At 41.8% G+C, this 26,924-nt stretch overlaps 1 protein-coding gene and 1 non-coding gene across 2 annotated transcripts in view; one reads left to right on the forward strand and one right to left on the reverse strand.

Annotated features, from left to right (window-relative positions):
* The window catches only part of TMCC1 (transmembrane and coiled-coil domain family 1), a 137,412-nt gene that overhangs the window by 73,956 nt on the left and 36,532 nt on the right, over positions 1 to 26,924 (reverse strand). The gene's annotated exons all lie outside the window — the stretch shown is intronic.
* Positions 23,087 to 23,193, forward strand: LOC130037917 (U6 spliceosomal RNA). Its single transcript, XR_008794504.1, has one exon. It is a non-coding gene; the product is annotated as a U6 spliceosomal RNA (small nuclear RNA).

The raw sequence follows: 26,924 nt of genomic DNA on the forward strand, positions 1-26,924 counted from the left end.
AGAAGAAATCCTAATCATAATTTTCTCACTATACCACTGACCTAGTGTCCGCTTAAATAAGATTATTAGTTTGATAAAATAAAACTAAAAGATACTTTTAAGTTGAATTTCATAGTATAAGGTCTACCTGTAGAACAACGTAATTGTTAGAAGTATACCTTTTATTTATTTATTTATTTATTTATTTTTTATTAGTGAAACACCATGAGGTACAGTTGTAGACTTACAAACTTTCGTGTTTGGATTTCAGTTATATGATCGAGTAGCTATCCCTCCACCAGTGCCCATTCTTCACCATCAATGATCCCATTAGCCCTCCCACATCCCACCCTATGCCCCCTACCCCAACCCGCTTCTGTGACAGGGCATTCCCTTTTGCTCACTCTTTTCTTTAGGGTGTTGTAGTTTGCTATAGAGGTACTGAGTGGCCATTGTGTTTGGTCTATAGTCTACTTTCAGCATGCATCTTGCATCCCGAGTGAGTCCTCCAAACATCCTTTACTTGGTGTTCCCTTCTCTATCTGAGCTGCCTTTCCCCCCAGCATGTGCTCCCGGCTTCCAAGCCATGGAACAAACCTCCTGGTACTTATCTCAACTATACATGGATGTTCGACTCCCATTCTGTTACTTTATATTCCCCAGATGAGTGCAGTCTTTCTGTGACCATCCCTCTCTTTCTGGTTCATCACTTAGCATGATACTTTCCATGTAGAACCACTTGTATGTAAATTGAATGACTTCATCTTTTCTAACTGCTGCATAGTATTCCACTGTGTAGATGTACCAAAGTTTCTTTAAGCAGTCATGTGTTCTCAGGCACTCGAGTTCTTTTCCAAATTTTAGCTATTGTGAACAGTGCAGCAATGAACATACAAGCGCAGATGTCATTTCGACTGTACTTTTTCGCCTCTCCGGGATATATTCCCTGGAGTGTATTGCTGGGTCAAATGGGAGCTCAATTTCTAATTTTTGGAGAATCGTCCATACTCTTTTCCAAAAGGGCTGAACCAGTCAACATTCCCACCAGCAGTGAAGGAGGGTCCCTTTCTCGCCACATTCGCACCAACACTGGTTGCTTTTGTTCTTTTGGATGTGGACAGTCTCTGTGGTGTCAGATGATATCTCACTGTGGTTTTGATCTGCATCTCCCTGATGATTAGTGATGTGGAGCATTTTCTCATGTGCCTTTTTGCCATTTGGATTTCTTCTTTGGGAAAGTTTCTGTTTGTTGCCCCATTTTTTTTTATGGGGTGGGATGGTTTCTTCTTGTGGAGTTCAACCAGTGCTTGTATATCCTTGATATCAACCCCTTGTTGGATGGGTATTGGGCGAATATCCTTTCCCATTCTGTAGACTGTCTTTGTATTTTGGTCACTGTTTCTTTTGAGGTGCAAAAGCTTCTTAATTTAAGATAGTCCCATTTGGTGTTGGGAGGATCCTCCCAGGATGGGAGAAGCATGCTGAAAGTAGACTATAGACCAAACATGATTGCCACTCAACGCCTCTTTTGCAAACCACAACACCCAAAAGGAGAGAGAGAGAACAAAAGGGAATGCCCGGCCACAGAGGCAGGGTGGGATGGGGGAATGGGGGGTGGGAGGGATACTGGGACCTGTGGTGGTGGAAAATGGGCACTGGTGGAGGGATGGGTGTTTGACCACTGTACAATTGAAACTCAAGCACAAAAATTTGTAAATCTACTGTACCTCATGGTGTTTCACTAACAAAAATTAAAAAAAAAATGTAAATGATGGAGAATGGGCGCTGGTGGAGGGGTGGGTACTGGATCATTGTATAACTGAAACCCAAGCACAAAAATTTGTAAGTCTACAACTGTACCTCATGGTGTTTCACTAATAAAAATTAAAAAAAGATAGCCCAATTTGTCTATGTCTGTTTTCACTTGCTTGGCCAGTGGCGTGTCATCTTTGAAGATACCGTTAGCTTCCATGTCGTGGAGGGTTTTGCCAACCTCGTCTTCTATGTACCTTATGGATTCTGGTCTGATACTGAGGTCTTTAATCCATTTTGATCTTACTTTTGTACATGGTGTTAGGTAGAGATCTGAGCCCACTTTTTCGTATGTAGCTGTCCAGTTTTGCCAGCACAATTTGTTAAAGAGGCTTTCCTTGCTCCACTTCACAATTCTTGCTCCCTTATCGAAGATTAGACGATCATATATTTGGGGGGAGGTGTCAGTATATTCAACCCTGTTCCATTGGTCTGCGGCTCTGCCTTTGTTTAAGTACCATGCTGTTTTAAGTATTACTGCTTTGTAGTAGAGTTTGAGGTTGGGGATGTTGATTCCTCCCATTTTCTTTTTCCCAAGAATTGCTTTAGCTACTTGTAGGTGCTTATTGTTCCATATGAATTTCGGGAGTGTTTGCTCCATTTCTTTGAAGAATGTCATGGGTATCATTGTAGGGATCACATTGAATTTGTACAATGCTTTGGGGAGTACTGCCATTTTGACAATGTTAATTCTCCCTATCCATGAGCAGGGGATATTTTTCCATTTCCTCGTGTCCTCTTTTATTTCCTGAAGTAGTGTTTTGTAGTTTTCTTTGTACAGATCTTTTACGTCCTCAGTTAAGCTGATTCTTAGGTACTTGATTTTCTGGGGCACAATTATGAACGAGATTTGTTTTCTTTTTTTCATGTCACTTTCTTCTCTCTCAGTATTTGCATATAGGAAAGCCATCGACTTTTGGGTACTGATTTTATAGCCTGCAACTTTACTATACAAGTCTACTGTTTCTAGGAGTTTCTTGGTAGAGGTTTTAGGGTTCTCTAGGTATAGTATCATATCATTTGCGAATAGTGAGAGCTTGAGTTCTTCCTTTCCTCCCTGAATGCCCTTAATATCTTTTTCTTGCCTAACCACTATTATTGCAAGTACTTCCAGTACTATATTGAACAGCAGGGAAGAGAGAGTGAGCATCCTTGTCTCATCCCTGATCTTAGAAGGAAGGCTCTTAGTTTCCCCCTATGCTTGCCATAGGCTTGTGGTAGATGGCTTTAACTATATTGAGGACTATACCCATTTTGGCGAGGGTTTTCATCATAAATGGGTGCTGAATCTTGTCAAATGCTTTCTCTGCAGCTATTGATATGATCATATGGTTTTTATCTTTTTTTTTGTTGATATGATGAATTATGTTGATTGATTTCCGAATGTTAAACCATCCTTGCATCCCCGGGATGAATCCCACTTGGTCATGGTGTATAATCTTTTTGATGAGTTTTTGAATTCTAGTTGCTAGTATTTTGTTGAGAATCTTCACATCCATGTTCATCAAGGATATCGGCCTATAGTTTTCCTTTCTTGTGGTGTCTTTGTTTCCTTTTGGTATTAGAGAGATATGAGCTTCATATCTGTTCATATCTGCTTCAACTGTTCGGGAGAGTTTCTGTTTCTTCAATTTCCTGGAAAAGCTTGAGAAGAACTGGCAATAGGTCCTCTTTAAAAGTTTGGAAAAATTCACTAGTGAATCCATCTGGATTGGGCTTTTGTTTTGGGGGAGACTTTTGATTACAGTTTCAATTTCCTTTATATTAATAGGACTATTCAAGTATTCTAGATCTTCCTGGTTCAGTCTTGGGAGATTATAGGAATCCAGGAATTTATCCATTTCTTCTAGGTTCTCTTGTTTTGTGGCATACAGACTTTCAAAGTAGTCTCTGATGATCTTTTGAATTTCTTTGGTTTCTGTTGTGATATCCCCCTTCTCATTTCTGATTCGGTTCATTAGGGTACTCTCTCTCTTTCTTTGTGAGTCTTGCTAGTGGTTTATCTATCTTGTTTATTTTCTTGAAGAACCAGCTCTTGGTTTCATTGATTTTTCAGATTGTTTTTTTGAGTTTCCATGTCGTTGATTTCTGCTCTAAGTTTTATGATGTCTTTCCTTCTGCCTGGTTTGGGCTCCTTTTGTTGGTCCCTTTCTAAGATCTTGATCTGTGAAGTCAAGCTGTTTATGTGGGCCCTTTCTTCCTTCCTGAGAAATACTTGCAGAGCTGTAAATTTCCCCCTTAACATGGCTGCGTCCCATAGGTTTTGGTAGCTCGTGTCTTTATTCTCATTTGTTTCCAGGTATCTTTTGATTTCTTCCCTAGTGTGGTGTGTATAACCTGGGGGAGGAGAAAGCCTAGCGCAGTGTTGGGGATGAACAGGTAGAGGCTCAGGGACGGAGGGCAGCCCAGGGTCCTAGAGGATGCCTGGGGCGCGTGCACGGGGGAATTGGAGTCCCAGGTTCGAATAATGACTGACCTGGGGGAGGAGAAAGCCAGGCGCTGTGTTGGTGCTAAAGTATACCATTTAAAATAAAATTACTATGTCCCCTGAGGACTGGAGAGATAGGATTTGGGATAAGGTGCTTTCTTGCTCGCAGATTACTTGGGTTGGATTCCCAGCACCCCATATTGTTCCCTAAGCCACATTAGGAGTGATTCCTGAGTGCAGAGTCAGAAGTAAGCCCTCAACTCTTCTGGGTGTGGCTCAAAAGAAAAAAACAAAAGCAAACACAATACATTACTACACTTCTGAGCACCACCGGGGTCACCCTGGTAATCTCTGGTGCTCCGGGGACTGAGATGCTCAGCACACTTGGGCCCTGGCATTGCATTGAATGCCCCATTGGCTGAGAACTGCTGCAAGCCTTCCCCACAACCCCCCACCCCCCACAAGCCATCTGAGTACAGCATTGTTGAGTCTCAACCACAAAATTAAAAAAAAAAAATTACTACATCTGAGCACTGCCATGTGTTGTCCTTGTGGCCCCTGAGTGACACGGGGTCACCAGATCTGAGCACCAAATTCATCAGGCCTATAGCTCGAGTCACTGCGAAGAGTGGCTCCCGAACACTGCTAGGGAGGACCCTCCCAAGAATATAATTTTTGTTTATTTTGATTTGGAGGCCACACCCGCTAGTGCTCAGGGTTTACTTCTGGTTATGAGATCAGGGATCATTCTTGGTGCTGCTTAGATCAAATCCTGGTTGGCAGCATGCAATACAAAACCTCACCCACTGCCTGCGCCCCCCCAAGAATAAACTTTTAAAACTAACATAACAGCTCTGTCCTAACAAGGACTGTCCTCTGTCCCAGCTCAGACCTAACATTTTTTTGCTGCTTATGGGTGTATTTTTCTTCTGAGATTTTAGTAACATAGCTATCTTGATTGGCTAGTTCTTTCAGCACTCAATGACCTACTGCGGTTACACAAAACTCTGTCATAATAAATTACCCAGTAGCAAGTCAAATTAGAGTGATCATATGCTCTCAGCCCTGAGTTAGTAGCAGATATTAAACACCTAGAAGCAATGCCCAGTTTTGAACTCCCCTGCCATATTTTATTTCTAAAACATCACCTCAAAATTAAAAGAATACTAGTATTTGCACATTCAATTTCCACATAGGTAGAAAAGCTGAGGAAGTCTCAAGATTCTTTTCCTCCTGGTTCCACAAAACTGGCACAGTGACTCAGAGCTCCTCCTGCTTTGATGTAAGGGGAGTCATGAGATCAACTCCCTTGTGTCCCACAAGCATCACACAATCCCACCCGCTCCCCTGTTTGATTCCGGCAGCTAAACTGTCTGTGGTCCTCAGCAGCACTAGCAATTTCCAAAAGTAGCAGAGCCTGGTGTGTGTGAAAACCACAAAAGGAGGCGTGAATCTTGGCAAGTGCCACAATTAAAGAGATAAGACAAGATCTACAGGGTTGGAGCGATAATACAGCAGGGAGGGCATTTGCCCTGCACTGGCCAACCCGGGTTCAATCCCCGGCATCCCATATAGTTCCCCAAGCACCGCCCCACAACCAATATACAACCACAGCTAAAAATGTGTGAACTTAGGAAATTACTCTGGTGAAGGGATGGGTGTTGGAACACCGTATGACTGAAACCCAATCATGAACAGCTTTGTAATGGTCTATCTCACAGTGATTCAATAAAAAAAAAAAGTGTGAGTATCACAAGGCCAGGAGTATGTGTGACTGTCAGTCATTGCAAAAACATCACTCAAGAGAAGAGGAGGAAGGGAGAGAATAGTTTTTAAAATTTAAAAGACAAGTTTTCCCTAGTAAGAACCACAGTATAAGACAACTTTCTGGGTCTTTAACAATAATAATGTTAAACAAAATGTTCAACATTAATTCTTTTTTTCTAGGTTGACACTAAAAGTTATCTTTCTAATATAACTATATATATATATATATATACATACATACATATACTTTTTTTTCCTTTTGTTTTTTGGTCTCCCAAGTGATGTTGAGGAGGTTGGGATGGGAATTAGTTAGCTGGACATTCTCAGCTAACCAGGCCAGTAATTCAACGTGAGGATCTGAAGATGTGGTGCTGCTTGTGCCCTGTGGTGCCCAAGATTACTCAGGCGACCCTGGCAGTGTTTGGGAGCCTCTGGGGCAATATCAAGCTGTGCTCAGTGTTCTCAGGGTTGTGCCCAATGATGCTGGGGGAGAAGAGGCAGAATCAAATGGTGTTCAGGATTGAACTGGGGTCTGCTGCATGTATGTACCCTAACCTCTATCCTCTGTATGTACTAGTGTTCTCTTAACTTCATTGCTTGTGGCTGGATTCCTGTATATACTATGTGTGTGTATGCACATACAGACATACGTACATATATGCTATTTTTTTTAAAAAACCTGCTTACTACCCCCAACCCTGTATCCCCCCTCCCCAACCTACACACTCACACACACACATTTTGTTTTGGGGCCACACCTGATTGTGCTCAGGGATCACTCCTGGAAATGCTAAAAGAACCACATGCAGTGCCAGGGATCAAACTTGGGTTGGCTGCATACAAGGCAAAGACCCTACCCACTGTCCTCTTTCTCCAGCTCATCTAATATTTAATTGAACCACTCAATACAGTAGCCACTAACTATACGTGGCTATTAGGTGAATTAAATAAATTTAAAATTCAGCTCTTCAGTCATAATAACTACAGTTCATGTGCTCAACAGTCACATGTGGCTAATGACTAATACACTGGACAGCTCAGGCACAAATGTAATTCTGATCCCTGCAGAAAGTTTTATTAGAAGTTGTAACCTTAGACAAAACTTCTTAATGCATTATTTATGAAAAGGGCTTTCGTCTACTAAAGAAAATGGGCTTTCAGAGAGAGAGCGCACAGGCTGAGCACATGGTCGAACTGAAGGAGACCAGGTTTAGATCCTTGGCACCACCTGGTCTTCTAAGTACCATTAGGAGTAACCCCTAGCACAGTGGCAGGAATAGCCAGGAATATCACCGGATGCGGCCCCCTAACAAAAAACAAACAAAAAGAATATGGGATGGATTGCTGATCTTTCTTCCATTTTTTTCTCCTTGTCTTCGAGGGCAAGGCACCCCCAGCAGTGCTCAGAGCTCACTCCTGGCTCTGCGCTCAGGGATCTAACAACCCTAGAGGGGCTGGAGGGATCAAATGTGGTGCCAGGGATTGAACCCAGGTCAGCTGCATGCAAGGCAAGGGCCCTACCCACTGTTCTATTGCCCTGGCTGCTACCCAAACCAGTCTGAAATCTTTCTCTGGCATCTAAATCCTTGAGACTTGACTTAAACATCTTTGTTTATTTTCTTTGCCAATACATATTCTATCAGCAGAACATGTCATGGACCATGTAGGACACTAACACTATCACTTTCACTAAATAAATGATGTGAGCCACTTCCAGGTTCGAGTCATCCAACGTCATCGGGTGTTGCAGAGTTATACAATAAAACAAACAATAATTTTTGGAGTCTATGTTTCTTCTCTCACTGGCTAATAACTGTCCATCAACATTTCAAAGTCTTTCAAATTCTTCTTAATGTTCTGATCTCTTTAAGCTCTCAGGACCTAGTATATAGCCTGCATTTTTGCCACAATTTCATATAACTTAGCTTTGTGTTCGTTTATACGTTGTCTTACCAAATTCTAAGTTACCTAAGGAATGTAGTATTTACTACCAAAACTAGATTATTTCTGTTAATATCTACTGAATTTAACTAAAATCAAAAAGCCAAAAGAGGGGCTGGAGTGATAGTACAGAAAGTAGGGCGCTTACCTTGCACATGGCTGAACCAGCTTTGATTCCCAACACCCCAGGTAGTCCCCTGAGCACTGGCAGGCGTGATCCCTAAGCATAGAGTTATGAGAAAACCCTGAGCACAATGGGGTATGACCCCCAAACAAAAAGTCCAATAGAGGGCTGGAGAGATAGTACAGTGGTTAAGATACTTGACCTGCATGCAACAAACTCAGGTTTTATCTCTGGCACCACATACACAACCCCCCAGAAGGATTCCTGAATACAGGGCCAGGAGTAAGCTGTGGGCACCACCAGGTGTGGCCCCAAAGCAAACAAAAAGAGCTTAAAAGAAACAAAACCTTATGCAATAATGAGTACTGAATAGCAAAAATCCTTCATTTTGAGGCTAAGAGGTAACGATTAAAAAATGTTAGAATTCTGGTTCCCAAGCATAACTCAGGCTATAGGAAGCTAGGAGATAAAAGCCACAGATATCTAAGGCAATCACAATGGGGAGATAAAGCCCTAGAGGTGCCCCTCCAGGATGTCACAGCAGGTTTCTAACCAATTGAGACAAGGCCCAGATGCTTACAGCAACTCAACAAAATACTTATCAATAGGATGCAGGTAGCATTTGAAAAATAGACGACACTCTCCCAACCTAACAACCTGACATAAAACAGACAGCCATTCAAGGAAGGTTTGTTAATCCAGATAAGACACAAGGCTTGGCCTTCAAGCCTGGAGTAAAGACCCACTTGCCTCTTCTTTGCAAGCGTCTGAACAGGCTTCTTAGAGATACATGCTCTCAGTGAATTCTCTCGCAAACCGGTGGACCACATCACCACCAACAAATGTCCTAGCTCTTTAATAAAATTAAAGTAGATGAGATATAATTTTGATTTTTCTTGTTGGAAATAGGAAATCTTAAGGAATGCATTATTTACAAACAGGCAAACTATGAAGTTCAGGCAAAGATAGCTTGTTTGTTGTTGCTGTCATTACACACAGGGGAAATGATAAAATCACTTCCAAAAGTTAAACATCAAAGGGATAGACATAGTCCATGGTGGCAAGCACAGCATCCTTGGATCAGAACGCTGAACTTCAGTCCTGAATTGAGAGGGACCTCTCAGCACTACTTTCGGATAGCTCCCTACTTCCCCAAAGTTAAACATAAAGATTTCTATTCAATAATAAAATGCAATGCTCTGTGGAATTTCATATTCTTCATTCAAGATGGTACTTTTCTTTCCTTCCATCCCCCCTTCCCCCAAATAAGTTAGCCATCTGAAATATTAAAGGAAAAATACAAACTAAGTACCTACAATTATTCTAAGTGCTAGGGACATATTAATAAACAAACCAGATTATTTTCAAAGGGTTTTAAGTAAATCAGAATACACTATCTAGTTACATGATATATTAGAAGGTAGCAAATGTTGGGATGAAAAGGTAAAGAGAGTGTCATAATTTTATATTTTACAAGTATTCAGGGAAGATCTCACTGAGAAGATCTGAGATGACAGTTAAGACTTGAAGGAAATGAGCAAGTGGGTGATGTTGCTATCAGGAAGCAAAGGGTTAAGAACACTGGAGAGACTGTGAGAGAGGAGTATGCTTGGTATGTGACAGGAACAGAAAGGGGGTGGGGGCAATGTGGTTAGAGCACAACAAGCACAGGGGACAATAAAACATGAAGTCAGAGTTACTGGGAAGGCAGACAGGAGGGCCCTGAGGGCCATGGAGTAAGCCAGAAGAGAGGATGCTGGAAGATTCTGACCACTGGAACGAAACCAACTAGCATGTACCACCAGTGGCTCACACTTGGAATGTGAATTAACACAAATTGCACTGCCAGCGCCAACGGGTAAGTTTTAACATCTCTTGCCAATATGTCTTCAAATGATTAGGAGACCAAGAAGTTAGATTAGGGTATGAAGAATCTGAGGTTGGGGCTGGAGAAAGAGCACAGTAGGTAAGGTGCTTGCTTTGCATGTGGCCATCAAGTCAATCCCTGGCACCACAGAGGGTTCCCTGACATCTTCAGGAATGATCCCTGAGCACAGAGTCAGGAGTAAATCCTGAGTACTGCCCACTAGGTGTGGCCCTCAAGCCCCAAAATGTAAAGAAAAAATGTTCTAAGCAGTAATATTAAAAAACCTATGTATATTACCTAAGAAGTTCCTAGATTTACCCCTCTAATTAGAGAAGTTAAGGCATTTAGATTGACAAATCTATTTCCCTAGACTAGCTCCACAGAACATCCTGAATTAGACTTGGTTTGTTCTAGGGTCATACCCAGCACTGGGAATAGAACCAGGGCCTCCTATATGAAAGGATGTGTTCACCACAGTCTCCTGAGCCATCAATCTAGCCCTAAGTAGAGTTTCTTAAAGTTATCTTTTATAATAGCCAAAACTCCAAGATATTAGACATGCACCTCCCTCACAGTGAAATTTTATTTGAGGATTTTGCCCCCTTCCTGGAACATTCTTCCTGTGTCCAGATCATTGATTTGTGAAGGGGTTCCCCCAAAAGTATGCTTTATACTTGTAAAAAATTTTTTTAGATATGCCCCATTTTACTACTTACTTCAGGCCAAGTCACATTCTTGAACTATGTGGTTGAACTATGTGGGGATGACAAGGGAAAGCAAAGTTGAGAAGCACAGAACCAAGTCTGTTAGGTCCAACTAAAACCCCAGTTGGGGCCAGCTGACCTGGGTTCGATCCCCAGCATCCCTTATGGTCTCCTGAGCACCACCAGAAGTGATCTCTGGGTGCAGAGAAAGGAGTAAGCAACTTGCTCTGGAGTAAGGAGTAAGTCCTAAGTGCAGCTGGGTGTGGTTAAAAAAAAAAGAAGAAAAATCCCTAAAACCTCTCTTGCTCTACAGAACTTTTTAAGCCCATCACCTCAGTTTCGAAGGAAGACTTCCCTCCTCCACCACTTCTGGTGGTGCTCAGGAGACCATAAGGGATGCTGGGGATAGAACCTAGACCAGCTGCGTGCAAGGCAATATGTAGGGATGACATATTAAAGTCACACAACAGAGGTTATTTTAGCTTGTTGCCTCTTATAACGAACATTTTCTTTAGGGTAAGAATAGTGTGGTTCTTTGGTTTGTTTGCTTGCCTTGGCGTTTTAGGATGCCGCCCTCAGGACTCTGGCTTTGTGTTCAGGGATCACTCTTGGCAATGCTCGGGGAAGGATATCTGGTGAAACATATCAAACTAGGGTCAGCCACCTGCAAGACAAGCATCTAAATTCCTGTACAGTATCTCTCAAACCCCAAGAATGGTATGTTTTATTCAAGAAAAATGAGTTATGTTCCAATGTACTATCACATGAAGAAAATTAAGTTGTATAGAAAATAAATTTCCTAATAAGATTATAAAGAACTTCCTGAAATGGTAAAAAATGTGATTTAATAAGGAAATTTGGAATTTCTTCTAAAAAGGAAGAAGTAGATAAAATGTTCACTTGACAATCTCAAATTTTAATTAAGTTATTATTAATTTAATTAATTTATTTGGCTGGCAAGAAGTCCAAGCCAGTCCACTAAAGCCATTAACTTATTTACTAATGTTCACTTTATAATGTAAAGTATATAACACTATAAATAAAAATATTTCATAAAAACAATATATATTAGCCTTATAGTTATTTCTAATAATTATACAAACTTAGATGCATCTCAGTATATAACTTAGGCTGCTTTCTCTAGTGTTTACTATCGAAACCATTTTTCTTAGAATTAAACCTGGGTTGGCCTGGGGATAACACAGCAGGTAAGGCACTTGCTTGGCATATGGTTGACCACTCCAGTATCATAATCAGTTCCATCTCTGGTATCACGTACAGCCTCCCCATGGCTGGAGGACTCACCCAACTGCTGAGCCAGGAGTAAGCCTGTGCACCTCCAGGTGTGGTCAAAGAACCTCCCCTTCCCCCAATAATTAAACCTGGTTCATACACAAAGTTTCATTTAAAAATTTTTTATGGGTGGGTGAGGGAGGCAAGGCCTCTCAGGTGATGCTCAAAGTACTCAGAGGTCATTCCTGGTGACACTCAAACCAACCAGGCCAGCAGTGCAATGCTAGGGTCTGAGGATGCAGTGCTACTATGGCCTTCAGTGTCCAGGACTACCAGGGCCACCTTCGTGGTACTCTGGGGCTCTTAGACACACTCCCGTGCAAGGCTTTGGAGGTCATGAGGCACCATGGATCTAAACCAGGTAGGCTACAGGATAGCCTAACCACTGTACTATGTCCAGGCCCCGATAATTTTACATTTCTAAGGGATACCAGATAAAGCTTTTCAGAATAGGAGAAAGCTTCATAGAGGTCAAATTACTTAAGTCACAGAGACAGTAAAGTTTATGTAACATCAGTAACAAATATCTTTGGAATATATTTTAATTGTTATATTAAATCAATTATATAATACTATGATGTTGTAAATGACAAGAAGACTGTGAATATTTATAGTATGTGCTATTTTTGGATTTTAGATGACACTGGCTTTAAGATGGATTTTCCTTAAATACAAAATTTTCAATAAACTCAGACAAAGTTAACAATCAATTTCTTAAAAGTATTTGATGGAGGCTAAGGCTATTATTGTTAAAGCATATGCCCTGCATACATGAGACCTGGGTTCAATCCTTGGAATTGGGGGAAATTTTGATGGAACAGGATAAAATGTAATGGAGATTACACCCATGAGGTGCTACCCATGAGGGACTTGTCTTGTAGGAGGCTGACCCAGGTTCAATCTCTGGAACAACGTATGGTCCTGTGCCTCTCAAGAGTGATTTCTGAGCACAGAGTGTGGACTAAGACATGAACACTGCCAGATGTGGCCCAAAACCAAAAAATAAATTAGAACTGGAGAGATAGCACAATGGGTAAGACACTTGCCTGCCTTATAGCACAACTGGGTTTGACCTGTAGCAGATCCGGTAATACATACGGTCCTCCAAGCACCACCAGAACTTACCCCCAAGCCCAGCTAGGTGTGACCCCAAAATATCAAAAACAGAAACAAAAGAAAGAAAAAGTAATGAAAATAGATTTTTTTTTCTTTTTGGGTCACACCAGGTAATGCTCAGAGGTTGTTTCCTGGCAGTGCTCAGGAGATCATACAGGATGCCCGTGATAAACTTGGGTTGTCCACATACAAAATGAACACCCTACCTGTAGCACACTGGCCCTGTAACTAAGAGTTTAATACAACTTTATGGATGATTGTGAATATAATTTCCTTTTATTTCTGTAAGAGATGTCATTTTTAGATACATCTTTTCGCGGGGGGGCGGGGGGGAACGACACATGTGGTGCTCGCAGCTTACTCCTGGCTCTGTGCTCAGGGATCACTCCTGGGAGGCTCAGGGGATTATGTGAGGTGCAAGAGATCAAACTTGGGTTGGTTGTGTGCAAGGCAAGAGCTCTACCTGCTGTACAATCTCTTGGTCCCTAACTTATATTCCTTTATACAGAAATTTCCCTGCTCTGAGAAACATGTACAACTGTGCTCTTAAAATGTCTATGTATTTTAGATAGACACAAGAGAAGCTGCTGGGGAACAAGAATCTTTTTTGTTTAGGAGAAATATGAGGGGTTCCTGGAGACCCTATTCACATACAAAGACCTTGAAAGGGAGGAAGGAAGGAAAGTATTTTAAAACTCCTGAAAGGTTTCTGGATAGCTTCGGAGATCCAAGAAAAGAGATGAAATTCGACATGGGGATGAAGGCATCAGCTTTGCTCATTTTTGCTTGAATGTGTATTCTATACTGTGCACCTATGAGGGAATCTAAGGATGTTCCTTAATATGGTAAACAGATTTCAGGATTTAACAATTCTGACGCGAAAGGAAATAAAGAACACTACAGATTTTCTAATTTTTTTTTAAAAATTCTGTGCACAGGGCATGGATTTTGACAAAATTTAGGCAATAACTGCCACATTCTAAAAATAGATCTTTTAAAGAAGGGAAATAAATCTTTTGAAATAGATCTCAACTCTAGCACACCTCTTTCTAAACTAGTTTTCGCACTAGCAAAAAAGAGCTCAGAAGCAACTGTTTTAAGAGGAGGCTAGCGTCAGCCACGACTGATTCAGAAAGTCAGTAAGTTCTTCTTCAAAAGCAGGTTTTGCCTTTAAACATTTTTAATCTTGGTTTTCTTAGGTTAAAAAGAAAATTGTTCCAATGCTACACACACAAAACCTGCTCTAAGAGCTAACACTATGAACACTGACTGCGCCCCTTCTAGTAACTGATTTTCACACACTCCTTCGTTAGGTATGCGGGTTTCTTAATACAACCCCTCGTTTTAGCATTTTCACGTGGGTCTTACTTACTGAACTCTTTCCTGGCAGTTTTCCCCAGTCTGTAATACTAGATTTACTCGCACCCTAGCCTGCACAGACTCAGGCTTTCCCATCCTGGTTCACAAGCTGCTGGATTCATTCACTACTCATCAAATACGTACTTTTTACTCGCTCTTCTCTTTCGCACACGCCCCGTGGCGATTTTACCTGGGAAGCAAAATCCAGCTTCTCCAAACTGACATGACAGCTCTGGCTTTGGGGGAAGAAAACGGGGGGTGGGGGGCGCCTGAGCAGGAGCCTTCAACCTTTGTGTCAGCCGGGGGAAGAACAAAAGGCAGTGTTCCTTTCCTCCCCAGCCCCGGCCCGGCCCGGCCCGGCCCGGCCCGGGAGGCAGGCGGGCTCGAGGAGCAGCGCTGGGGGGAAAGGGGACCTCGCGAGGCGGGGGCAAGTTCCCCGAAGGAGCCCGGCCGCGCGCGAGCCACCCACCTTGGATAGCTGCCTCCTGAGGCTAAAGCGCTGGACCATGGTCACCCCGGTGATCTGCAGACAAAGCGATCCGCGCGGGGGAGGGATGCCTAAAGAGCCGCGTCTCGGCGCAGTCGGGGGCCAGCCATGCGGAGGACTGTCCGAGCGAGGCCGGCGGCTCTCCGGGGAGTCTCAGCGAACTTGGACCCACTTCATTGTTCTCCTCGGAGGAGGCACCGCAGAGGCTCCGTGGGAGAGGGCGGGCCCGGCGGGCGGGCGGGGCCGGGAGGGGCAGAATCCCGAGGCTGCGAGCCCGGTGCCAAGCGCTGCCTGCACTTCCTGTGAGTCAGCCGTGAGGGGTCTGCACGCAAGGACCACCCCTTCCCTCGCCACCAAATCATTAGCCGCGGATGCCGCCGTGGTGCCACCTGAGACTGCGGGGCGGGGGCGGGCGCGGGCGGGCGGAGGAGCGCGCGGGGCTGGGAAGCATCTGCCGGGCCGGCGAGGGGGACCCGCCCCAGAGGAGGGGGTCGCCGCGCCCTTTCCACCTCCGCGTCGACGCCCCCTTCAGCCTCCCCGCCAGACTGACCACCTGCGCGGGCGAAACCGTGCGGAAAGCCCCGGCCGGCCACCGGCCGGCTGTACTGCCCCGGGATTCCCGGGATTCCCGGGAGCGAGCGGCGGGGGCGCAGCGGGTGGGAGGGGTCAGGGACAGAGACGCGCACGGCACGCTCCTGGGGGACTTGAACTTGGCCACGGAGTTGGCTCTCCCTCATCACTAGAACTGTGTGGTCCCAAAGACTCCACACACAAGACCAATGCAAAGAACCGTTCGGATAAAGGACGCGGTGAAAAAACGCACGTTGTGGGAACAGCGTCCAGGGGAAAGGCACTGGCTACCACTGGCCAGTCTGGTTCTGTTGGTCTGCTCCTGCTTTCAGACAACCCACTGCAGGGATTGCAGGTTATCCGAGTGAAGCTTCCCGATTTTAACTGTGTGTTTCCCCTCCAAATGGTCTTTCCTTCTGGGTGAATTAAACAACTGACCAGGACAGAAATGGTGACCATATGTATTTTTATCCTCTCCCAGGGAGCGACTCTCCATCCCTTTGGAAGAGTGATTATATCTTATGTATTACATTTCTAGCCTACTAAAGACTACTATGTGCAGCCACTGTTAGGCACCTTTAACTCACAGATTTCTGAGAAATCCCTAAGAAATATGTACTATTTCATAATATAGCTCAACTCTTTAGATAAGCAAAGCACTAGTAATCTCTCAAAAGTCGTACTATAGTCAAGCTATAGAGTAGCACTGTCCTCCCGTTGTCCATCGATTTGCTCGAACGGGTAACGTCTCTGTTATGAGACTTGTAAGTAGTGAGTGGTGGCAAGGTCAACCTAAAGTCAACCTGCAGCAAACTATAAGCTATAGAGTATTAGCAATCTTTGCCTTTGCATGAAAAAAGGTAAAATAATTTGAAAAGACAGATCTTTACAAAGTATTTTCCATCAATGGCCATTATGGAATTCCAATTATCATCAAGTATAATAACGACCATATCAAATACTACTGGCTTCCAATGATTACAGAATACAACGTACAATTTTTAAAAGTTCACCTAAATTATCAACACACATTTCATAATAGTTGGTATGAGAAGAAAGAAAGTTGCAAATTCAAGGAAGTTATGGGATGCCATGGTAGAAAAAAATTACTCTAAACAAAACATCCATGAAATTACTATAAAACAAATGGAAAGAGATTCAGATATTAACTTTTTGTGAAACTGAAAAGCTTTTAAAAACCCTTTATCGAGGACTACTGATAAAATATTGATAATGACTACAGCTGGAAGTGAATCCTCATTCATATCCATGACTCAAGAGTATGCAATGTAACCTAACATTTAAACTAACTTACTGAAATTTAATTCAACTGAAAAGTAGACTGACACAAACTGAGTCCTCTGGGTCAGCTTGTTTCAAATTGGTATGGGCACTAAGAAGTATCTCTCCACTACTGTTTTCCAACACAAAATGAAACCAAGTACTCTGAACACTTCCCTTCAGAATGCAGGAAGAATTAATGAAAACTGGGATTGAAATACTATTTCTTAAACACAAAATACTGCCTTAAACAGAAACATGAGATGATAAAAAAAAAATCACATAGCTTTAAGATTCTTTTTAATCTTTGCCCTTCTGGAAAAAAGAGAAAGAGAAAAAGCATTAGGAAAAGAAGGCCAAAGTCTACAGACCCACTATGGAACTAAGTTTGCTGGTGGGTGTGAGGGTGGGAGGGGGGAGAGGCCCCTGGGACATCAGTGGAGGAAGCCGGCACTCTGGTGGTGGGTGTGGTGCTGGAATGATGTATGCATAAAGCTATAATAAGAGTTGTAAATCATGGTATATCAATAAATATGGGAGGGGAAAAAAGTCTATAGACCCAGGTATCCATCATATCATTAATAAACTGAACAGGATATATACATAGTCAAAGTCTCAGGAACACATCCGAGCACTTACAGACCCTAGGGATGATACCTTCACTTTAGGAGAAATACTTTTTGCCTCTGAAGACAAAGATACAATTCTGACTGTTCAATGGAACAGAAACTGTTAAAAATCATTTGACGGAGCTAGGTATTAAGTGAGGTAAAGTGCTTGCCCTGCACATTGTTGATCTTGGTTCAATTCCTAGCACCCATATGGCCTCCTGAGAACAGCCAGGAATGATCCCTGAGCACAGAGCCAAAAACAAGCCCTGAGTACAGCCGGATGAGACCCCAAAACAAAAAACAAATGAAATTTTTGCATGTATGACTGTACTCTAGACCCTGGTAGGAGGAAAAAAATCTGGAAAGATCCTCAAAACACCTATTATGGATGATGAGAATCCCTAAATTTGTTTGATCTATTGTGAGTAGTCTTTGTGTCAAAATAATAAAAGATCAAAGGTTTCAAAAATATTATCAGAGAAGGTAAAAACTATATAATCTGGAAATTAACCAACAGTTCTGCAATCATTCTCTTATTACTCCAGGTACCCAAATAATGCCATTTTCAGTAGCCTGAGACTGAGTACTCCTATCTTTGAATACTTTGTCAAAGCACACAAAACCTATTCATGGAACTCTTAATCCTTTCTGGATTTCACATACTTTGCAAATCTGTTTAAAGTTAAGGACTCTGTCAGTGAAGCAATACATATGAAATGCGTGAATGGGTATCACAGCGTTTTTGGTGCTATTCCAAATAATGCATGGATTCCCCTTAAAGGACAGATACCATACTAAGAATTCCTGTACCCTCTTGCCAGGAGAACTGAAGGTCAGTTACTAAACTTGGTTTCTACTCCCATTGTACAAGAAAAAGAGATTATCTTTAGCATACTGGTTCCAGCTCCCAATGCATTTTCCTTACTCATTTATCAAACAAGAATCTAGTCACCCTAGTACTTCATGAACATTGTAAGTTTAGTTCAATGCAAGAAAATACTCTTTTGTTCTTTTTTTGTTTTGCCCATTATTTATAACTCCACACCAGATTATAACATTAAAACTTACTGTGGAGTAAAAAAACTGACCGTTTGTACACGTATAAAAAGACGCATGTTTGTGAGTCTGAAACACAATTTTCTATTTTGGTTTACAATAAAATGCATCACAAATACCCTCGATGAATACATACAAATAAATCACTCCAATTTAGCTCACTTTTATCTTCAAAACACCATTCCTTTCACTTGCTACCAGCTACTTTTCTTTTAGGGAGATGGTGTGCAGCGTCACTACATGTGAAGTATGCACTCGACTACTGAGCTATAGCTCTGGTTCCCTTAAACTTTTGTATGAATATGTGTTTTTTCCTTCTTCTTTTTTCTTTGTTTTGGGGCTACACCTGGTGGTGGTCAGGGCTTACTCCTGGCTCTGTGCTCAGAGATCACTCCTAGCAAGGCTTAGGAGGCAACTGTATAAATGTATTTTTAAAATAAATTGATATTAAAGTTTCGTACTACTGAACATTATGTAATTCAAAATACACTTCTATAGTGAAGGAAATGAATATTCAGAGAAGTTTTAAAACTTGCCCAATATAAGAATTCAGACTACCACTCCCCCAATGCCTAATTTTACTGCATTGTTTTTTTCCATTACGTCATGCTTCCTGGAAGGGGCTGTGTATGCCAGGGATTGACCCAGACTCATCAGACATATGAGGAATATGTTCTACCACTGAGCTATACTCCTGGTCACTTCCTACTATTTTTAATAATTTAAAATGCAGTATAAAAAAGACACTACTTGAAACACACTCTAAGCTATTTCGTAGACCCAATACTTTTTCCATTTTTAAAACTTGAACCATGTGCCAGGGAAAAGGCACATGAGCTTGGGCACATTCTCCCGCAAGCCTCACTAGGAGTAGCTCTGAATGTTCCTGGACATGGCTACGCTGAGTAACACAGATCCTAGGGCCCACAGAGAACTGCCAGACCGGTTGGCTGAGAATCAAGGGTGACCCCAGAACCCCTGATCACTGCTTGGGAGATCAAAAACAGAACCACCTATGTCTTTCCACTTTAAGTCATAAGTTTTCCTAAAGCCTGGTGTACCTCAAGTAATAGGCATACAAGTTCCTTCACCTCTTCGGTATCTAGTTTAACAGAGCTTTATCAAACAAACTCTACTGTTCAAACACCACCGTGGGTTTCAACCAGTTTCCTTAGATAACCCAGCAGAAGCAATTGTGCTGTGCCAGCAATTGGCCAATCAATAAAACTAATAACAGTTTTTCATTATACAACACCACATAATTTTAGAAAGCCTTCTTTCACTTCTGCACTAAGCAAACATTTATGACATCAGGCACTCAGTATGCAATGCAATATTCTCTCAAAGGAGGTCATAATCTATTAAGGAAATAGAAAAATTAAACATTTGCCAATGTTATAACAATAGTAATGATTAGCAGGGGCAGTGGAGGCACACATATTTGTGGGGGTAAATAAAGTTGGAATCTTAAGGTTGGATAAAAATTCTGCTATCCAGAATTTCTAGAGGAAAGGCATTCCATGCAGTTGGGGAGAAAACATACATTAAAATTTTGTGTGTAACGCGGGGCCTCACAGGATGGGGGTGGAGCCAGCCCTTTCCTCCAGTTCCAAAGAGACCCCGAGTAGCCACCCACAAATGGCATCTCTGGCTCCTGATCAAGCCGCTAAACAGCCATGATCCCAGAGACTCAGGAACAAATCTCGGAACCCAGCAGGTTTTGGCAGAAATCCCTCCAGATTTAATTGTTAAAATTTTGGAATTTCAAAATCACACAGCTACTACTGCAGCTGTGTGACATTGTATGTTATTCATAACCAGCAATAGAAAACAAATTGCCTACTGTGGCCTTTTGGAAGATCTAAGTGTTGGGGTAAAATACCAAATAATAATGGTGGGTCTGGTGTCAAAATGTTGAATATAATCAAAGTAGAGAGAGAGAGATTAAGGTGGAAATCATCTGCCCCACAGGTAGGGGGAGGGTGCGTGATGGGGGCATACTGAGGCTTTTAGTGGTGGAGAATGGGCACTGGTGAAGGTACGGGTGTTTCGCTGTATGACCGAGACTTAGACCCGAAAGCTTTGTAACTGCTCTCACAGTGATTCAATAAATAAAATTATAAAAAATGAAAAAAAAAAGGTGGAGTTCATGCCCAATTCAATCAGCCTAATCAGTGGCTGAATAAATAGTAGTACTCCTACATTTAACAAATAATAATAAATAAAATTATAAAATTTTTTTTTAAAAAAAGGTAAGGTGGAGTTCATGCCCAATTCAATCAGCCTAATCAGTGACTGAATTAAATAGTAGTCCTACATTAAAAAAAATTGTGTGTAAATCAAATAGCTTTTAGTTTTTCCATGCTAACAAAGCAACATATCATAAGCCTGGAGTACTCAAGTTATTTTTTGTTTGTGGGAGAGAAACATAGGCCATTAACAAAATCCAGTTATTACTCTTCCTAAATTGTATGTTTACTGGTTAGTTTTCTATAAACTACACAAAAGGAAGTGGTCCACTATTAACAATATGATGGGCTCTTGTTACAGAAGTTATATTCTTTTGGTGATTAATTATCTTTACAACAAGAAGGGAAGAGTACATTCTGGAGTCACCAGAATTCCAGCTACAGGTAAATAACTTCTCTTATCTAATGGGGGTCTCCTCCACTCTTTATTTGGAGTAGGAAGAGTAGGGGGGAGAATAGAGGCAGGAAGAGGAAGAAAGAAATTCAGAACCCTATAATTTCTGTCTTGCAAAAGATGCATTTCCTTCACCAATCCCACAATAGATAGATAACAATACAGACATTCCATTTTATTTACCAAAATGAGGTGGGGGTGGCCTGGTACTGTGTATTGGGAGAAAACCAGTCTAGAACCTAAATTATGCCTCTAGGCATGAGAGCCTTTGAGACACAAGACCCATCTGAGGAGCCAGGAGAACCTCCGAGCTGCAAATTCCAGGTCCAGAATATTGCTGAATCCCCTGGGAGGAGAGGTTGCACCACTGGAATAAAGGCTACGTCAAGAATATCAAAGGTCGGCAAGAGTTCCAAGTTCTCCCTACTGGCAATCATCCTAACAACAGAATTGGGGGGCAGTTTAGGAAACTGCATATAAACTAATTTGGCAGAGCAACAGCACATATTTCCCCATTGTGGGAAAGTGGCCAACACTTCTGCCTGAGATACATACTCAATGGGACAAGTTCTCTCTCTGTCTTCAGTTCAAGGGTGATGACTGCCATGTGGAGCTGGTGAGACATAGGGTCTGCACCACATGGGTGCTCAGAGCAGACTCCACCAGTCCTGAACTTGCCAAGGCAACTCCCCAAGTGACAGAGGTGAGTAGAGAGGGAAGCGGCAGACATCTCTGTCCCGAGCCTGCCATGAGGCCCCTCCCCACTTCACGTCACCTACATGAATGAATAGACTCAGTTCTTGTAGCTTTGCTATTTACAAAAGTTAGTTGCATAACTTTGTTATTTACAAAAGTCCAAGCCACTGTTAATATAAATAATCCTGAACACAGGAACTGGGGAGATAAGCTAGTACAGGGGTTAAGGTGCACATCTGGCATGTACCTGATCCCAGATGGATCCCCAGCAACAGTCCCCTGAGCATTTAGGACCCCCGACATGGCCAAGCACCACTGAGTGTGTGGCTCTGAAGGTGCTCCAGTGGTCCCCAGTACCTCACAGCCCAAGCAGCACTACAGCACCCTCAGGTCCTAGCATTTAACCATCTGGTTCAGTGTTTAGGCTGGGAACTGCCTAAGTACCACTTGGTTGGGCTGCCAATAAAACCCTAAACAATGCTAAGTGACCCTGAAAGTTATACAATTTATGAAGTGATATTAAGTTAAATGATGCTGACAATAAAAAAAATTAAAGACCTCATCAAATTCATAGCCTTAACTAAGTCATCAATGATGGCTGACTGAAAGAGTGGCCATTCATGTCAAGTAACATTTTTACTTGCTAGATTGGACACAAACTCTTTCAAATATACTAAATTTAAGTAACATACTAGTTTGTCTTTATTTTTACAGAAAAACTTCCCATATATAAAAATGCACAAAAGATGAAAAGAAATGTATTATGTGTCAAAGGATACCCAATAAAACTATAGTTAAGAAATAGGAACCTCATTCCTGACTCCCTCTCCTTTTTTATTTTTTTTTATTCACTGGGATATCTGGGGTTTACATACTTTGCTATGGTGCTTTTTTTTTTTTTGCTTATTTCTGTTTTGTTTTGGGGCCATACCCAGCGGTGCTCCTGGTTCTACACTCTGGAATTACTCCTGGCACTGCCTTTTTAAAAAATTTTTATTAGTGAAACACCATGAGGTACAGTTGTAGACTTACAAATTTTTGTGCTTGGGTTTCAATTATACAATGATCAAGTACCCATCCCTCCACCAGTGCCCATTTCCCACCACCACGGGTCCCAGTATCCCTCCCACCCCCCATACCCCCCATCCCACCCTGCCTCTGTGGCAGGGCATTCCCTTTTGTTCTCTCTCTCCTTTTGGGTGCTGTGGTTTGCAAAAGAGGCACTGAGTGGCAATCATGTTGGGTCTATAGTCTACTTTCAGCATGCTTCTCCCATCCTGGGAGGATCCTCCCAACACCCTTTATATAATGCTTTCTTAACCATCTCCCATACTTCAAAACTCCTTAGTCTTGTGCTTGCTTCGGCAGCACATATACTAAAATTGGAATGATACAGAGAAGATTAGCATTGCCCCTGCGCAAGGATAACATGCAAATTCGTGAAGCGTTCCATATTAAAAAAAATTTTAAAAACCTCCTTAGTCTTTCCAATTAATTAAGTTTGTACAAATTAACTATATCAACTAGTTGTCATTATTATTTATCTCCATTTATAAATGACTATAATTAACATTTACAATAAAATTATTTTAGGCTGGAGCGATAGCACAGTGGTAGGGCGTTTGCCTTGCACGCAGCCAACATGGCCAACCCGAGTTCGATTCCTCCGCCCCTCTCGGAGAGCCCGGCAAGCTACCAAGAGTATCTCGCCCGCATGGCAGAGCCTGGCAAGCCCCCCATGATGTATTGGATATGCCAAACACAGTAACAACAAAATCTCCAATGGAGACGTTACTGGGCCCGCTCGAGCAAATCGATGAACAACGGGAGGGCCTTTACCTTTACCTTTACCTTTGAAAAATATATCAAAATATAAACAATGAGAAAGCTTGTCCAAAATATCGCCATGCAAAATTAATTGCTACTAGAGTTTTGTTTTGTTTTTTGGTCATATCCAGAGGAGCTCAGTGATGACTTCTGGCTTCGTGCTGAGGCATCATTCTCCTAGCAGGCTTGGGGGACCACACTGGGTGCTGGGAATTGGACCAAGGTCAGCAGCATGCAATGTAAGAGCCCTACCCTTCTTAAGCCCTGAGTTTTGATAAACTTTAATATAGGCTTTCTCTTTACTTATTGTGATATAATTTATAAATGCTTATTGTTATAATCACTATTATCAGTTTTTTAAAATAATTTATTATTTACTTGTAAAAGTACACCTATTATAGGTTAGCTTGGTGTGATTATTTTTTTAAAATCACAATATCTTACAATATAAATTACTTAAAACTTCCTTTGCTACAATGTTTTTGGTTTTTGTTTTAGTTTGGGGGGGGGCACACCCACAGCCCACAGTGCTCATGCTTACTCCTGACTCTGTGTTCCAGGATCACTCCTGATAGGGCTCTGGGGACCATCAGGAGTGCTAGAGATAAAACCCAGTTTGGCTGCAGGAAAGGCTAGTGGCCTACCTGATATATCTCTCCAGACCCTAGTGAAACACAACATAAACACTTAAAAACTAAGTGCTGGGATTTAACTTATTAAATCATGGTTTTAATGCCCGGGACAAACAAAAAGAAAAATACCAAAACAACAACAGCAACAAAACTAGTAAGAGTAGGGACCTACACAGTAAATACAAAAGAATAAAAGCTACTATCACTGTGAGTTTTGCCTCTATCTTGGAAGGAAAAAAAAAAATCACATGTCCTAAAGCAGATGTGTACAGTCCATATGACTTATGTTAAAAGAAATCTAAATGATATCACAAAATGGCTAAACAGACTCTTCCCACCATAGTGAATGACTTTCTAAGTTGTTAAATTAAAAACAGATTTAAAATGGCCAAAAATCAAAACTAAGAAAAATAAAGTTGTGTTTCATCAAGCTAATAAAGAGTGAATATACTTTCTTTTGGGAGTGAAGGGAAAGCAGCGCTGATGCCCAAACTTGGGGCCCGTGCATGCCTTTACCTGAGCCATTTTCCCAGCCCCGATAGCTTAGACTTTCAGTATCTCAATTGCAGAGTAACTTACACATTATTGACAATAAATATTCGTGGAGTGCACTGAAAACCTTTTTAAACGGTGTTTGGTAATAAAACTGATAAGCAATTATTATTTTAGTTCTGCATTCTGATAAAAAAATTACGAAAATTCTAAGTTTAAGATATCATTAACATCTCTTTTCTGTGGAACCTTCACAAAGAACAAAACCCTACGTAACTACTCAAGTCCAAACTATGATTTCTATGATTCCCCCTTTTATTTACACATTCTATTTGAAAAACCATTATTCGGCAGAATTAATATTTTAACAAGTGATACTAAGGAGAATGATAACAGCAAGACAGTAAACTAGAAAAACACTGTGAAAACTTCAGAGATAAGTTAAGCAGCTCAGGCACCCAGACATCATCAGAAAATCAAAACAGAATTCCAATGAAAAGGGTAGGAAAATTTGTGGCATTTGGCACACCCATTCATGCCACTTAGCCCCTGCATAGCAATGTGTGGGCCAACCTAGCGGATCACCCCAATGAGAGGACTCTTTCCTCAGAAGACAAAGAAGACAATATAGTCAACATTCTGGGTTGTCTGGGGGCTCTATGAGGGACTGGCTTCTGATTTTCAGGAACCAGAACACAGAAAGGATAGAAATCACAGCTGAAAGAAGCTGCAAACAAGAAACAAGTGGCAAATAACAACCGCAGTTATGAAGCAAATGCTAAGAGGAATAAAGATCAAAAAGGCTCGCCATGACCTAGAACTTCCAGTCAGGCAGATGGTGAAGCACCACCAGGCATGAACCCAGGATGCAAAAATTGGGATAGGCATTTTTTCCCCCAAATGTCCAAACTTTAGCAAAAAATGACAAAACATTAAAAGGACAGAGAAATATAGCCCAATTAAAGGTTCAAAATAAAATTCCAAAACACACATCTCTGAACTGCCAGCAAGGAATTGGACTGACCTATAAAAATGCTAATTATGGGGGTAAGAGCCATAGCGTGGAATGTAGAGTGCTTGCCTTGCATGCAGCTAACCGGGGTTCAATCTGTGGCAGCCCATATGGCACCCCCGAGCCCCCCAGGAGTGATCCCTAGGCACAGTGCTGGGAGTAAGCCCTGAGTGCCACTGGGTGTAGTCCAAAACCAAACAAACAAAACCCCCAAAAAGCTTAATTAGTAGGCCTCAGGATGTGTCACAGAGGCAGAACCCCAGCACCACTCCACGTTACATACTACGTACAAACTTGGCACTGCCATTATGATCCCCAGTGTCACAGGAAGTGTGTGATCTGCAATGAACTGCAACCACATATGTATGAATACAACAAAGAACATGCAACCTTGGAATTCACAATTAAGTGCATGACCCCCCATCTCAGTCAATGCGCTCCCACCCCTGTGAATGCCACAATTCTGTATGAAACATCCAAACACCACAACCAAGTGCATGTCGCTGGTCATCACAACAACAACAAAGTAGAAGGAAGGGGTTAATAACGCTCAAGGGACAGAAAGAGAACACAAACACTAAATGAAATCAGGAAAAATAATGTATAAACAAAACAAAAACAACAAAGAAACTATTAGAAACAATATGAAAATTGTGGAGCTGGAAAATGCATTAAAAGGCTAATCTCCTGCCCAGATCAGGCAGACAAATCATTGGAAGCTGGGGAGAGAGCACAAAGGACTGGAATGCATGCTTCACAGGAGCTGACACACACGTCCCCCCAAACATACCAGAAGCAACCCCAGAGCACTTGAAGATGGGCAATTTGAAATCTAGAATCAGAGGAACAAAAATGAATAAAGAAAGGCAACTAGAGACCAAGTTACTTATGGAAAACTAAGAATCAGCCCCAAAATACACATTATGGAAATCACAGAAATGCAATACCGAAACAATCTTAGTAGGAGAGAGGTTATTTGTAGGAAAAAAAAAAAAAGAGCAACAATTCTCCAAAATGGGGGTAGGGGAGTACACAGATTCAAAAAGCTCCAACTAGGACAACTCCAAGGAGAACCAAATTAAGTCACATTTTAGTTGTTAAAAAAATTATTTTTACTGAAGTAATTTTTAGAATTTTATTTAACTTCTTTATTGAATCACTGTGAGATAGACCCTCAAAAAGCTGTTCAAGATTGGATTTGAGTCATACAGTATTCCAACACCCATC

The sequence above is a fragment of the Sorex fumeus genome, unplaced genomic scaffold, assembly GCF_029834395.1.
Source record: "Sorex fumeus unplaced genomic scaffold, SorFum_2.1 ptg000072l, whole genome shotgun sequence".
NCBI classification, from domain to species: domain Eukaryota; kingdom Metazoa; phylum Chordata; class Mammalia; order Eulipotyphla; family Soricidae; genus Sorex; species Sorex fumeus.